This window comes from Myotis lucifugus, unplaced genomic scaffold (assembly GCF_000147115.1).
Source record: "Myotis lucifugus unplaced genomic scaffold, Myoluc2.0 scaffold_564, whole genome shotgun sequence".
NCBI classification, from domain to species: Eukaryota; Metazoa; Chordata; class Mammalia; order Chiroptera; family Vespertilionidae; genus Myotis; species Myotis lucifugus.
The window spans coordinates 322,601-337,891 of record NW_005871612.1 but is presented as its reverse complement, the minus strand read 5'-3'; the positions used below and the strand labels follow the sequence as shown (position 1 = coordinate 337,891).

Here is a 15,291-nt window from a genome sequence, read left to right as displayed (position 1 = left end):
AAAAAGCGGCCCAGCCAGATGTCAGTGTGCTCTTCACGCAAGAGACACCCCACCCCCCCCCCCGCCCCCCAATGCTTTCTAAATTCATATTTCTTGTATAGTATTTTCATTTGTGCATTGGCCCCTCCTTCCGATCCTGAATCCCACTGTGCAGGGCGAGGCAATACCAGAAGTTGATTTCCCTACAATGTTTGGCTTTTTAAAAATGCATATATATCCATTTGCATGCAACTTAAAACATACATAGGAGGAAGGACAAAAAAAGGGAAAATGGAAAAGAAGTTTTAACATTTATTTGGGCACAACTATCGGTATCTCATTTCTTTCATTAAAAAGAAAGCAACGCCTCCTACAATTTTGTCAATTATACCTCAATATAGCCATTTAAAAAAATAGCTGCCTAGTGAACCCTAGTAGCTATGATGGTTTGATATATCATGGATGCTTTGTAGAACATTGTCTTGTCTCTTTTGTCACATATTAAGTCAGATTCATCTTTCAGGACATATCAAGACTCATCTCCATATTGAAGTCATTTGTGACTACTGCAATCCTGACTTCTCATGCAGACTTCCTCTCATGACCCCTTTATGGTTTTTTTTATTCACCTTAGCTCTCACAGACAGAATACATATCATAATTCTCCCCTCTTTGAGAAGGAAATAACTGAAGTTAAGAAAACAAATCCCCCTCCCCCTGTAAGAAAAAATCAGGGTGGATTAAGGAAATACTGTGAATCAACATCTTGTACTTTTTATTTATCTTGTACTTTTTATTGATTTACTGCACTGCAGTAAAGGTTGTCTACTCCAGAATGTTTATAATACCTCTGAGGTACAAAGCCCCTAACTTCCTTCATTGGGCTAAAATCAAGCATCCTCATTCATATTTCAATGTGCTGTACTTTCTTCCTTTTTTTGAGTTTTCAGTCACCTGAAGGCTTCTGACATATATGGTCCAAGAAAATAAAAAGACCTGCCAAAAGCATACTGAGCTGTGTTTATCTCTTTTAGAATGTAATCCCCAAACCCTGGTTTGCATGATGTCAGTATTTGTGAAACATATTTTAGGTAATTTCAGGAAGTTATAAAACATGGCTAGTATAGAACATAGTTATAGTTTATAAAGTGTTCCTGCTGTCAATCACTTATACCTTAAGATATAAATTAATTTATGATAAACTTGTTAGTTTGTATCTTTCCTTTTTCTGTTCCCACCTTGAACTGGGTTCTTTGTTTTAATATCAATAAAAATTCAATATACACTTCTGATTCCATCCAAGATGGAGTCATAGGAACCAGATTTACTCTCCTACCTGAGAAAAAATAAAATGCACAAAATATTTGAAAATTACTAGAAACCAGTCCAAGATACAGAAAACAAAGGAAGTGAGATCTATGATTACTCCAGATTAATGTCTTCTAAGAATTTTCTTCCAGGAGGAATCCAGGAAGAGTCCTGAGTTCAAAAGAGGGAGCTGAGAGTCTGAGGAGACCAAAGGTTCTAGAGTTCACAGGGCAGAGCACCATAGAGGAGAGAGATGCACAGAGAACTCTGGTGATCTGCAAAGGGACCCCTGTGAGTATTAACTGACTAACACATATTAAAAGTAAGACCTGGAGGGAATGGAGGGTGGGTGGGTGGGAAGGGATCAACCAAGAGCTTGTATGCATATATGCATAATCCATGGACACAGACAATAGGGTAGTGGAGGCTTGTGGCGGGAGAGGGGAGCGGGCTATAAGCTGTCCATGGGAGAAAAAAGGGGACATTTGTAATACTTTCAACAATAAAGATTTTTTTTAAAAAAAGCAAGATCTGAAAAGATAAAGTTGTCTGTGACTAACTTAACTGCCTCCCAGAATAAAGCTCAAGAATATATACAGGAATACAAAAACATACAGTGCACAACCAGGCAGAAATCTCAATGTCTAGCATCCAATAAAAAAACTAGCAGACATGCCAAAAAGCAAAAACTATGACTCATAAAGAGGAGTAAAATCAATTAAAAGAAATCCCGAATTGACACAGATGTTAGAATTAACAAAGATACTAAAACAGTAATGACCATATGTTCAAAAGATTAAGTAAACATGGACAATACAAAAAAATTCAAGTATTATATACCATGACCAAGTGGGATTTATTCTTGGAATGCAAAGATGGTTCAGTATATGGAAATCAATCAATATAATACACAACATTAACAGATGAAGGGAGAAAAGCATGAGCATTCCAGTTGATGCAGAAAAAGCATTTGATAAAATTGAACACCGTTTTATGATAAAAACACTCAACAAACTAGGAATAGGAAAAAAACTACCTCAATATAATGAAGGACATTATATCACAGTTAACATCATACTCAATGGAGAAATACTTTTTTCCCCTAAGCTTTTTCACCCTAAGATTAGGAACAAGACAAGGATGCCCTCTTTTCCCCTATCTATTTAACACAGTACTGGAAGTCCTAGCCAGAGCAATTAGGCAAGAAAAGGAAACAAAAGGTATTAAAATTGGAAAGGATGAAGTAAAATGATCTCTGTTCACAGATGACACAATCTTCTATGCAGAAAACCCTAAAAATTCCATCCAAAAAATGTTAGATCTAATAAGTGAATTCAGTAAAGTTGCTGGTTTCAAAATCAACACACAGAATTCAGTTGTATTTCTATACACTAACAATGAGCAATCCCAAAAGGAAATTAACAAGTCTTTACAATAGCATCAAAAAGAATACTGGGGAGCATTTGAGATCAGTTTGTTGTCAGTTTGGTTCAAAGACAATACTCCTTTTTAAAAAAATATACTGTCTTTTTATTAATTTCAGAGGGTAGGGGAGAGGGAGAGAAAGATAGAAACAATGAGAATCATTGATCAGCTGCCTCCTGCATGCCTCCTACTGGAAATCAAGCCCCATCAGGAATTGAACCGTGAACTCCTGGTTCATAGGTCAATGCTCAACCAGTGAACCACACTGGCCAGGCTCAAATAAATTCTTGTAAAAATTCTCTACCGTCTGCAACAACATGGATGGACCTAGTGGGTATTGCGTGTTGAATGAAATAAGTCAAACAGAGAAAGACAAATGCTATATGATTTCACCTATATGTAGAATCTAAAAAACATAATAAACAAAGCAGAATAAAACAATTCTCTATAGGCTTGGATGTTTCTTACATTGGCATTTACTGGGTACAGTCAGAAGGAGTTTGAAGAAGCCTACCCAGGACCATCCTGTGGATCCCCTGGTGTCAGTACAGGCAAGGGCCCACTGTGCCCCACCAGCGCCCCACTTCATAGCAGGTAAACTTGGGTGAGGTCCTCTGGGAATTCTGGCCCTCCTTGCTTTAAGTAGCAGGCCATGACTTTTTTGAACTATTCTTATAAAATCCTGAGGGGGATCAGTGTTGAGAAAACCCAGGGGTGGCTCGGGGGAACCAGTTGCTGCTTTACTTTTGGCTTTTTAACTGGATTGCTTACTGAGAGATGAAAAACAATCTTTGCTGATTAAATGAGACTGAAAGAAAAAGGACACTTGCTTCCCCAACTGGATAGTGACTATCCAATAGTCAATGGGGTGCTGATACTCGTTCAAATCCCCAAATTCAGAGCGGTAAAGATGGTTGTCAAGAGCCATCCCGTGTGTTAGTGCAGCTGATCCCAGAGAAGCTGGCGGGAGCCCTAGGGAGAAGGGCAGGATGCCCTGCAATGGGTTCACCTCGAGAGAGCAGCTGTGCCTTGGAAGGTGTCGTAGTTCTAGTGGCGTCCGGTAAGCTCTCCCTGGCCCTTGCTTGGGTATTCTTAGGTGACTACGAATCTTTGTGGGGTTGCCTGAGGACAAGTTTCCTCCAGGGCGTGCAGCAGTCCTATGTGGATCGCCACCGAATTCGGGTTGTCTGGGGACATGCACATGAGGAGTGGTTTTCCCCCGAGATGTGTTCAGACTCCACAGATCTCAGAATTAACATGGGAAATCATGCTTCTCAGGCCAATAAGGCCCACCACAATCAACCTCCCATTTATAACTAAGATGCCTGAGATGAGGATTAAAAAATGTTTTTATTGATTGATTGGAGAGAGAGAGAAAGAGAGAGAGAGAGAGAGAGAGAGAGGTTGATTTGCTATTCTACTTATTTATGCATTCATTGGTTGCTTCTTATATGTGCCTTGACCAGGGATCAAACCTACAACCTTGGCATATGCAGTGATGGCGAACCTACGACACGCTTGTCAGAGGTGACACGCGAACTCATTTTTTTGGTTGATTTTTCTTTGCTAAATGGCATTTAAATATATAAAATAAATATCAAAAATATAAATCTTTGTTTTACTATGGTTGCAAAGATCAAAAAATTTCTATTTGTGACACAGCACCAGAGTTAAGTTAGGGTTTTTCAAAATGTTGACACGCCAAGCTCAAAAGGTTCGCCATCACTGGCATATAGGGACAATACTCTAACCAATTGAGCTACCTGGCCAGGGCAATGAGGATCTTTTGATACTTCTGAACTTTTGTGTGCACAATTAGAAGAAGCCAGCTATAGAATTAGGCAGATTGCATGGAAAACATTTGTCTTTTGAAGATTCAAAAAGAGGATTTAGATACATGGATCAACCTATAATGTCATTTAGGTGTCAACTCAATTCTTTTTTTTTTTTTAATATATTTTTATTGATTTTTAGAGAGAGAGGAAGGGAGAGGGATAGAGAGATAGAAACATCAATGATAAGAGGGGAACTCATCCATCAGCTGCTTCCTGCACGGCCTCCACTGGGGTAGAGCCTGCCACCTGGACATGTGCCTGATCGGGAATCAAACCATGACCTCCTGGTTTATAGGTCGATGTTTAACCACTGAGCCATACTGGCTGACTACTTCTTAGTTTTCGTTAGACACTGTGGGGTTGTTTTTGTTTGTTTGTTTTAATATATTTTTATTGATTTCAGAGAGGAAGGAAAAGAGAGAGAGAGAGAGAAACAGAGAGAGAGAGAGAAACATCAATGATGAGACCCCTGCATGTCCCTCACTGGGGATTGAGCCCACAATCTGGGCATGTGCCCCCGACCGGAATTGAACCCAGGACCCTTCAGTCCACAGGCTGATGCTCTATCCACTGAGCCAAACCAGTTAGGGCTAGACATCGTGGTTTTAAGCCTTAAAATCTCAGTTTATATGTACAAAAACTTCTAGTGTACATTGTATGGGTAAACAATGGTCGTAAATTAAGCAAATATGGCTATGGGAAATCTAAGAGGCCGCTTGGTTCTTCCCTGCTCCCTGGCTCCCTATCTTTTGGTTTTTCCCTTTTTTTTTTCTTTCTTGGTTTATTCATCACAGTGCATTTAAGTTGGACTTAGGTGAAGGAACTTATAAGCTGACAATATTGAAAGAAGACATCTTACACCATTGCCAAGGTTTAATGGAATGACTTCAAGACAATGCCAAGTTGATAACTATTTCCTTTAACAGAGAGCTCCCAGAAGACAAAGACTTTAAAGATCTTTAAAGTCTTTGACTGCCACCTGGAGATTATGTTTATTGGAAAGAACGCAAATAAAAGATATTCTCCACCCTCATTGGAAGGGACCTTCTTGTGTGCCTAACAATGAGTGGACATCTACCCTTGTCTATGAAGATAAAATGCTTGAGGATGAGACCCCAGAGGTAGACAGCTATCCTAAGCCATTGACAAGTCCATAACCGATGAACTCACATTGAACTCAGAATCCATGTGGTTTGTCTTTACCTTTCTGCTAATGATATTAGTCATAGTAATAGTTATACTTGTTCTTTGAACTTTACTATGTGGTCCAACTGTTTATGATTTCTAAAAGTTTCTAATATAACTGTTAATACTCTTTTGATGGTTTATGTAAATGTAATACTAGATGCCAAATACAGAAAATTGAGACAGAAAGCAAACACTCAAATCATGATAGTTCACAGGATAGAAATCATCAAGAGTGTTTTTTCACAATGAAGATTCTAAGACCTGACTGCCTTCCATTTACCTGCCCTTCCCTTTTTGGGGAAAAAATCCGGCCTCATCTCAGATCCCATGGTTACAGTATTGTCTCATCCCTAGTGGTCAAGAAGACAATGTTGTTATTGAGACTTCCTAGGAATGAGCCTTCCTAGCACTGAGATAACACTATCTGACCACAAGGTTAGTCATCAATGTATCCTTCAGATTGGTATATGGCAAGGGAGAACTGTGGAACTGTGGACATAAAAAGAGATTCTATGGAAAGTAACCTCACAGTGTAATTTGATCATAAATTCCTAACTGGGCAGGTCATGGCTGGTAGTCACGCCCCAGGCATATAACTTTTTAGTAAAACATTTATCTTTGCCCTAAGCAAGCCCTGCCCATTGTTTTGCTGTTAGGTTAACAAACCTTTGAAACAAGCACCTGAAAGAGAGTACATAATCTTGTTAAATACACTGTAATCCAATCCCACCTTGCTTTCTCCCATCCTCATGTAACGTTCTTCTTCTTCTTTATTTTTTTATCCTCACCTGAATGTTTTATTGATTTTTAAAGAAAGGAGGAAAGGTGGAGTGGGGGGAGAAAGAGAGAGAGAGAGAGAGAGAGAGACATCAGTTGGCTGCCTCCCTTACTCGCCCCGACTGGGGATTGAACCCAAAACCTAGGTATGTGCCCTGACTGAAAATCAAACCCTAAACCTTTTGGTGTACGGGATGATACTCAACCAAATGAACCACACAGCCAGGGTTCCATGTAATCTTCTTTATGATCCCTTCTTAATTTCAAATACATAAAAGAGCTGTAAAACTGTTATTCTTGGGAATATTTGAGATCTTGCTTGTCAACATATGTTATCAGCTTGGCTCAAATAAACTCATAAAATGTTATTTACTTATTTTTTATGTTTCTGTGAATCTTCACCTGAGGATGTGTTTCCAGTGACTTTTAGAGAGAGTGGAAGGGCGGGGGAGAGATATAGAAACATCGATGTGATAGAGACACATTGATTGGTTGCCTCCCCCAAGTTCCCTGACAAGGGCCAGGGATGGAGCCTGCAACTGAGTTGCATGCCCTTGACTGGAATCAAACCTGGGACCCATCAGTCCATGGGCTGAAGCTCTATCCACTGAGTCAAACCAGCTAGGGCCATAAATTTTTTTTAAAAAGAATTAAATACTTAGGAATAAACTTAACCCAAGGAGTTGAAAGACTTGTACACTGGAAAATAGAAAATGTTGCTGAAAGCAATTTTAAGAGACACAGATAAATCTGTACATGGACTGGAAGACATCTTGTTAAGATGGCAATACTGCCGAAACCGGTTTGGCTCAGTGGATAGAGCGTCGGCCTTCGGACTGAAGGGTCCCAGGTTCGATTCCGGTCAAGGGCATGTACCTGGGTTGCGGGCACATCCCCAGTGGGGGATGTGCAGGAGGCAGCTGATCGATGTTTCTAACTCTCTATCTCTCTCCCTTCCTCTCTGTAAAAAATCAATAAAATATATTAAAAAAAAAAAAAGATGGCAATACTACCTAAGGTGACCTTTAAATTCAATGTAATCCTTATAAAAACCCAACAGCATTTTTTTTAAGAAATAGAAAAATTAACCCTAAAATTTACATAGGATCTCAAGGGACCTCAAATAGCCAAAACAATCTCAAAAAAAGATGAACAAAGTTGAAGGCCTCAGATTTCTTGGTTTCAAACTTATAACAAAACTATAGTCATCAAACAATATGAATGGCATAAAGGCAGGCATATAGAAGAACCATGGAATAGAACAGAGAGCTCAGATATAAATTCTTACATATATGGTATTAAGGATGAAATTGTATCCCAAAAATGCATATGTTGATGTCTTAATCCCTAATGTGACTATTTGGAGATAGGGCCTTTAGAGAGGCCATAACATTTAAATGAGGTTATAAGGATGAGATTCTAATACAATGGAATTTATGTCCTCATAAGAAGAGGAAGAGACACCAGGAAAGCTCTTTCTCTCTTCACACGCACACAGAAGAAGAGCCATGCGAGGACACAGAGAGAAGGTGGCCATTTGCAAGCTGGGATGAGAGCTCTCACCAGACACTGAATTTTTCTGGCACCTTGATCCTGGTTCTAGCCTTCAGAACCATGAGAAAATAAATGCCTCTTGTTTAAACCACCCAGCCTGGTATTTTGGTACAGTAGCTTGCGTAGGCTAAGACATGATCAAACAATTTTCAACAGGGGTGATAAGACCATTCAATGGGGGAAAACGACAGTCTTTTCAACAAACAGTGCAAGGAAAACTGGATATCCACATGCAAAAGAATGAAGTTAGACATTTACTTTACACTACGTACAAAAATAAACTAAAAATAAGTCAAAGACCTATAGTAAGAGTTAAAACTACAAAACTCTTAGAAGAAAAAATAGAGGAGAAGCTTCATGGCATTGAATTTAGAAATGATATTCTTGGATAAGACACCAAAAACAACAATAACAACAAATATTTAAGTTGGACTACATCAAAATTAAAAATTTCTGTGCATCAAAGAGCACAATCAATAGAGCGAAAAGGCAACCCTTAGAACAGGAGAAAATATTTGCAAATCAAATATATGATAAAGGTTAATATTCAGAATATATGAAGAACTCCTACAATGCAGCAACAACAAAGCAACCTGATTTAAAAATGGGCAAAGAACTTGAATAGACATTTCTCGAAAGAAGATGTAAGCATTAGGGAAATCAAATAAAAAAACACAATCAGTACCACCTCACACCTATTAGGATGACTACTATAAAAATAATCATGCTAGGGAGGATGTGGAGAAATTGGAAATTTTGAGAATGTAAAATAGTACTGCTGTAGTTGAAAACAGTATGGCAGTTCCTCAAAAACTTAAAAAGAGAATTATCATATGATCCAGCAACTCCACTTCTGGCTATATACCCAAAAGAATTGAAAGCAGGGTCTCCAAGAGATATTTGTACAACCACATTCATAGCCAAAACGTGAAAGCAACCCAAGTGTTCATCAACAGGTAAATGGATAAACAAAATGTGTTATATACATATAATGGAATCTTACTCAGCCTTAAAAAGGAAAAAAACTCTGAGCCATGCTACAACATGGATGAACCTTTAGGACATTATGCTAAGTGAGAGAAACCAGAAAAAAGACAGATGCTGTTTGATTCCACATATATGAGGCTCCTAGAGTAGTCAATTCATAGACACAGAAAGTAGAATGCTGGTTGCCTGCCAAGGTCCAGGGGTTCCCAAAGGTGTGGACGGAGTCGGCGAAGAATGAAGGACACGGAGATAGTGTTCAGATGATCAGCATAGCCAGGTTCTCTCTTTATTCTCCTGTTACATCTGTATTTATACCATTTGATCCTATAAGCATGCCTCTATAGTCACATCATGGAATGTTTTGGGTCCTCCCTTGACCTTCTACAGTTCCTTGTTTCAGGTCCATAGTTTCTTATCTGACCTTTGCCACAAATCCCATCTCCATCTAGTTCTGTTGATTTTAATCCTATCCATTCTATTCCAAAGGTTAGGGCAAGTTTGTTATCTCCATTCCAAGGTCACTACTCTACTGTTCTGTTAAGCTACAATGAAGTAACTGAAGGAGATTATCCTATACTATGGCCTAAGTAAAGATTATGTAGCTTAAGCATGATTGTTCATAGTTAAGGTGATTAACTACCTGCTTGGCACTTAGTTAAGGGGTTTTACTGATTTATTCCCTTCCTTAGTCCTGTTAATCCTTAACTCCAGGGAAACATCCCCACCTGGGAAACAACCTTTCTCGGGGAGGTGGCCCTGGTTAGAACACATAGCGCTAAGAAGGGGAGCAAACATAGTAAGAACAGTATGCTAGGTCCCTTGAAACATATGCTGTGCAGATGTTTCTTCCCTGCAGCGACTGTGTCAAGCAGCAAGGATGGACTGGCTTCCGGAAGTTGCCAAGAACCAGGGAGAGAAGAATATGGGGAGCTGCTGTTTAATGGGTATAGAGCAGTGGTTCCCAAAGTGGGGCACATGCCCCACAGGGAGGCAATTTGATTTTTGAGCGGGGCAATTTGAGAATGAGTTATTAACAGTGAATTTTTTGCTATTTTTTCATATCACTTCATATTATTGTTTTTAAAACAATTTCTTAGTGATTTCTTCCTCAATACTTCAACTGTCCTTTCAGTCTTTTATTTTTCTCTCTCTTTTTTTGTTTCAAATAACCCTTTATATATAATTTTATATTTATATATAGTTATATCAAAACTGATAGTACATAGTATAACTGGAAGAAAGAAATAAACTTAGAAGGATATGCTGAGAGGATGGAGCTTGTGAACACAATAAATAAAAGTTCCCTCCCCCTCCCAGCCCACCCCCAACAAAACAAAAACGAAAACCAGTTGTAATGTACATGGAAAATTGTGCACAGCAGATTTTTTTTTTTTTATAAAAAGTAGATTCAGGAGCACATCCAATTATAAATGATTGTTAGGAAAATCATATAAAACAACGGAATACATAAAAGTGTCAAGAGTAATTGTCAGGGTGCGAAATTCCTTGGTGGCCAAATGCCCATGGCAAGCAGAAATGATCCTGGCAGCATCACTAACAGGTCGATGTCCACAGAAGGTTCTCCAGGTGCAGCAGCATGGGCAGGTGGAGATTTGAATTTCAGACCCTGATTCATAGTTTTCACAATTCCACGTGCAATTTCAGAAAGACTCGTCGTTCACTGCGGACAGGTCGCCCTTCGGAGTGGAGGAGCGGGAAGAGCCCTTGTCTGAGCTGCTCTGGTGCTGCTGTTCTGACCCTGCACTGGAGGTCACTGTGGAGGAGGAGCGAGTCTTTTCCTTAAAGTCTGTGATAATGACGGTGACGTTGCCCACAGTCACTGCCAACTGCTGTGCAGTGCTCCTGTCCACATTTTTCATTCGGGGCCTTGAGGTGTGATTCGACTCGCTGGTCTTGGTTGTCGCATTGGCAGACTGTCTACTGTTTGCTTCACTAGGAGGGTCTTTCAGAATATCGGACTTTGGTTTTGTTTTCTTGTTGGTGTTTTTCTTGGTGACACTGGGACTAATTTCCTTATCTTTCTCGGGTTTCTCTTTGTCTTGCTCTTCAACTTTCTCCTTCTTCTCCTTCTTCGGGGGTGGTGGGGTGGCATACAGCTGTGCCACCTGCTGTGCCACCAGCTGAGAATTGATTCGAGGTTTTCTGGTGGAAGTGCCTTTCCTCACATCACAGATGCTGCATTTAAAGGCTTCCGCGCTGTTTCTGAAGGTGCAGACGCTACAATCCCAAAAGCCTTCGTCTGCGGCAGGTTTCGCTTGTCTCTTCGGCCTGCAGAGGAGCGGGGAGCGGGGCGAGGGGCGAGGGGCGAGGAGGGAAGGGACAGGGCAGGAAGGGGAGACAGCACATCACAGGCGCTGGTGAGTCGTGGTAATTCGCAGGAATCTTGGGCTGGAAACTTCGCTCTGGCGACCACCCACCCATCCTTTCCCGGAACCAGAAGAGGGACCCAGCCCCCCCCCGGTGCCCTGCCACCTCTGGGCCGCGTGGGCACCCGGGAGAAGCGGCAGCCGGCTTATTTTTCTCTTTCATGGACACCATGTTCTTTGGAAGCTTGTTTAGACCAAGTTAATGGCCTTTTAGGCTTCCTCCACGTGAGTAGGAGTTCACTTTTTGATAATAAGAATTATATGTCACGAAGGGGGGGGGGGGGCGGCGCATCAGGATTTTAGAGATGCTTAGCTGGGGCATGGCCAAAAAGGGTTGGGAACCACTGGTATAGAGTTTCAGTTTTGCCAGATGAAAATAGTTCTGGAGAGCTATTGCATAACACTACTAAACTCCACACTTAAAAATGGTTATGATGATAAAGTTTTGTTATGTTATGTACACTTTACCATAATTAAAAAGTTAAAAACATTATAATTTTATAAATTAAAATGAAATAATCTTTTCATACATAGAAAAGCCAAAAGAATTCATCATCAGTAGACTCACACTACAAGAAATGTTAAAGGAAGTCCTACAGGCAAAATAAAAATGATATTAGTTAAAAATCTGCATTTATACAAAGGACTGTACAGCATGGAAATGGTAAAATATGGGCAAATATTTGATATTTTTCCTGTCATTTAAAGCCCTTTAAAAGATAATTTAAGCAAAAACAACAATCTAGGTTAAGGTTTATAACATACTAGAGGCCCGGTGCACAAAAATTTGTGCACTCGGGGGTAGGGGGTCCCTCAGCCCGGCCTGTGCCCTTTTGCAGTCTGGGACCCCTCAGGGGTGACCACTTGCTGGCTTAGGCCTGCTCCCCGGGGGATTGGGCCTAAGATGGCAATCAGACATCCCTCTGGCAGCCCGGCAGCCCTCAGGGGATGTCCACTTGCCAGCGGGGAGCAGACCTAAGCTGCAGTCGACATCCTTAGCGCTGCTGAGGAGGCAGGACAGGCTCCCACCACCACTGCTGTACTGGCAGCCATCAGCCTGGCTTGTGGCTGAGCAGAGCTCCCCCCTGTGAGAGTGCACTGACCACCAGAGGGCAGCTCCTGCATTGAGCATCTGCCCCCTGGTGGTCAGTGTTTGTCATAGTGACAAGTAATTCCCAGTCTTTCTGCTGTTAGGGTCAGTTTGCATATTACCCTTTTACTATATAGGATAGAGGCCTGGTGCACGGGTGGGGGCCAGCTGGTTTGCCCTGAAGGGTGTCCCAGATCAGGGTGGGGGTCCCGCTTGGGTGCCTGGCCAGCCTGGGTGAGGGACTGATGGCTGTTTTCAGCTGGTCACATGCCCTTCAGGGTGGGGGTCCCCACTGGGGTGCCTGGCCAGCCTGGATGAGGGGCTGATGGCTGTGGCTGATGGCTGTTTGCAGCTGGTCACACCCCCTTCAGGGTGGGGGTCCCCACTGGGGTGCCTGGCCAGCCTGGGTGAGGGGCTGAGGGCCGTTTTCAGGCTGGCAGGCAACTGAAGCTCCCAGCCTCTTTTTTTTCTTTTTCTTTTTTATTCTGGGATTTATTTACCTTCTATAGCTGTCACTGGAGCTGAGAGCCGGCTCCAGCTCTGAGGCCGTGGCTGGCTGAAAGCAGGTATCTGGGGTTTGTTTAGCTTCTATAATTGAAACTCTGTTGCCATCACTGGCACTCTAAGCTCTGAGTCCGCTGCCGGCTGAAAGCAGGTATCTGGGGTTTGTTTAGCTTCTATAATTGCAACATTGTTGCATCCGGAGCTCAGAGCTGGGCCGCGGCAGGCAGGGAACCTTGGCTTCCTCCATCACTGGAGCAAGCAAGCCTCATGTTCGCTTCAGCTGCGTGGCTGCCGGCCGCCATCTTTGTTGGCAGTTAATTTGCATATCCTGCTGATTAGTCAATGGGAAGCGTAGCGGAGGTATGGTTAATTACCATGTTTGTCTATTATTAGATAGGATAAAAGCAAAATATGATAGCAATAGCACAAATAGGTGAGGAATATTGGAAGTTTACTATTGTAAGGTTCTTATACTATACTAGAGGCCCGGTGCATGAAATTTGTGCAATCGATGGGGGGAGGGGAAGGTGGTCCCTCAGCCCGGCCTGTGCCCTCTCACAGTCCAGAAGCCCTCAGGGGGTGTCTGACTGACGGCTTAGGCCTGGGCCTAAGCTATCAGTCAGATATCCTTAGCACTTCCACAGAGGTGGGAGAGGCTTCCGCCACCACCAGTGCGCTTGCCAGCCATGAGCCCAGCTTCTGGCTGAACGGCGCTCCCCCCATGGGAGCACACTGACCACCAGGGGGCAGCTCGTGTGTTGAGCGTCCGCTCCCTGGTGATCAGTGCATGTCATAGTGACCAGTCGTTCCGCTGTCGGGCCACAACCATCTCTCCAACATTCCATGAGGTGTCCCAGATTGCGAGAGGGTGAAGGCCAGGCCGAGGGACCCCACCAGTGCACAATTGGTGCCGGAGAGGGACATGGGATGTTGGCCAGCCTGGGAGGGACTACGGGAGGGCTCCAGGGTGTGTCCGGCCCGTTTTGCTCAGTCCTGATTGGCAGGACCCCAGCAGCAAGCTAACCTACTAGTTGGAGCGTCTGCCCCCTGGTGGTCAGTGCACAACATAGCGAGCAGTTGAGTGACCTTAGCATATTATGCTCTGATTGGTTGAATGGCCAACTGGATGACTGGACACTTAGCATATTAGGCTTTTATTTTAAAAAATGCCTCTATTATTCTGTTAGCAACAAACCAAACGGGATATGAAGTGGCATAATATCATCTGAAGGTAGACTCTGATAAGTTAAAGATGCATACTATCAACTCTAAAACAAATAAAATTATAAAAAAAATAAATTATAAAAAAATTTTTAAATAAAATTATAAAAAAGATCACTAGGAATCCTATATAATAAAAGAGAAACATGCAAATTGATCGTCCTTCCGCTACGCTCACCAGCCAATCAGGAGTGAGTATGCAAATTAACCCAACAAAGCTGGCAGGTTAATTTGCATACACAGGCACCCGGCAGAGAGCAGAGCAGGAGAGCCGGCTGCTTGGGGAGATGTGGCTCCCTCAGTCGCTCCCCCCAAGCTGCTGGGTGGAGAGCAGAGCAGGAGAGCCGGCAGAGAGTGGAGCAGCTTGAGGAACTTGGCTCCCCAAGCCGCCAGACGGAGAGCAGAGAGGGAGAGCTGGCGGCTTGGAAGACTTAGCAGAGTGGGAGGCCATGGGACAGAGACAGAGCAGGAAGGGAAAACCAAGAGTGTGGGGAGCCCCAGGAATTCTGGGAATCATAGTTCTGGTGGCAGCCCCAGGACCAGACGCAGAAGCCCAGAGAATGGGGAGCATCAGGAATGCTGGGAATCGTAGTTCTGTGACAGACGGATCTCCTAGACACTAGAGCAAAGTGAGCCTGGAGCAAGTTACTGTTGCAGTGGGGGATGAAGGGAAAGCAAAGTTGAAAGACATAAGTAAAATCAGAGTGCCTAGGCAAAATTAAACGGAAGATATCCTAAAACTTCCAGGAAATCTCTCCCAATGAAGCAAAGAAAAAAAAAATGCCTTTATTTTTCTGTGAGCAACAAACCAAACTGAGTTGGAGTTTCAGACAATTCGCTCATATGATTGCAAAGACAAAAACCCCCGGATTGGAGAGGGCTCCCCTGAAGGCTCCCAGATTGGAGAGGTGCAGGTCGGGCTGAGGGACCCCCACACTCCCCAGTGCACGAATATCGTTCACTCGGGGGGGGGGCAGGGGGGTCCTCCAGCCCAGCCTGTGCCCTCTCGCAGTCTGGGACCCCTCGGGAGATAATG

At 42.6% G+C, this 15,291-nt stretch overlaps 1 pseudogene; it reads right to left on the bottom strand.

Annotated features, from left to right (window-relative positions):
* Positions 1-10,405: 10,405 nt before the first annotated feature.
* LOC102437664 lies at positions 10,406-11,495 on the bottom strand (annotated as a pseudogene).
* Between the last annotated feature and the right edge of the window lie 3,796 nt (positions 11,496-15,291).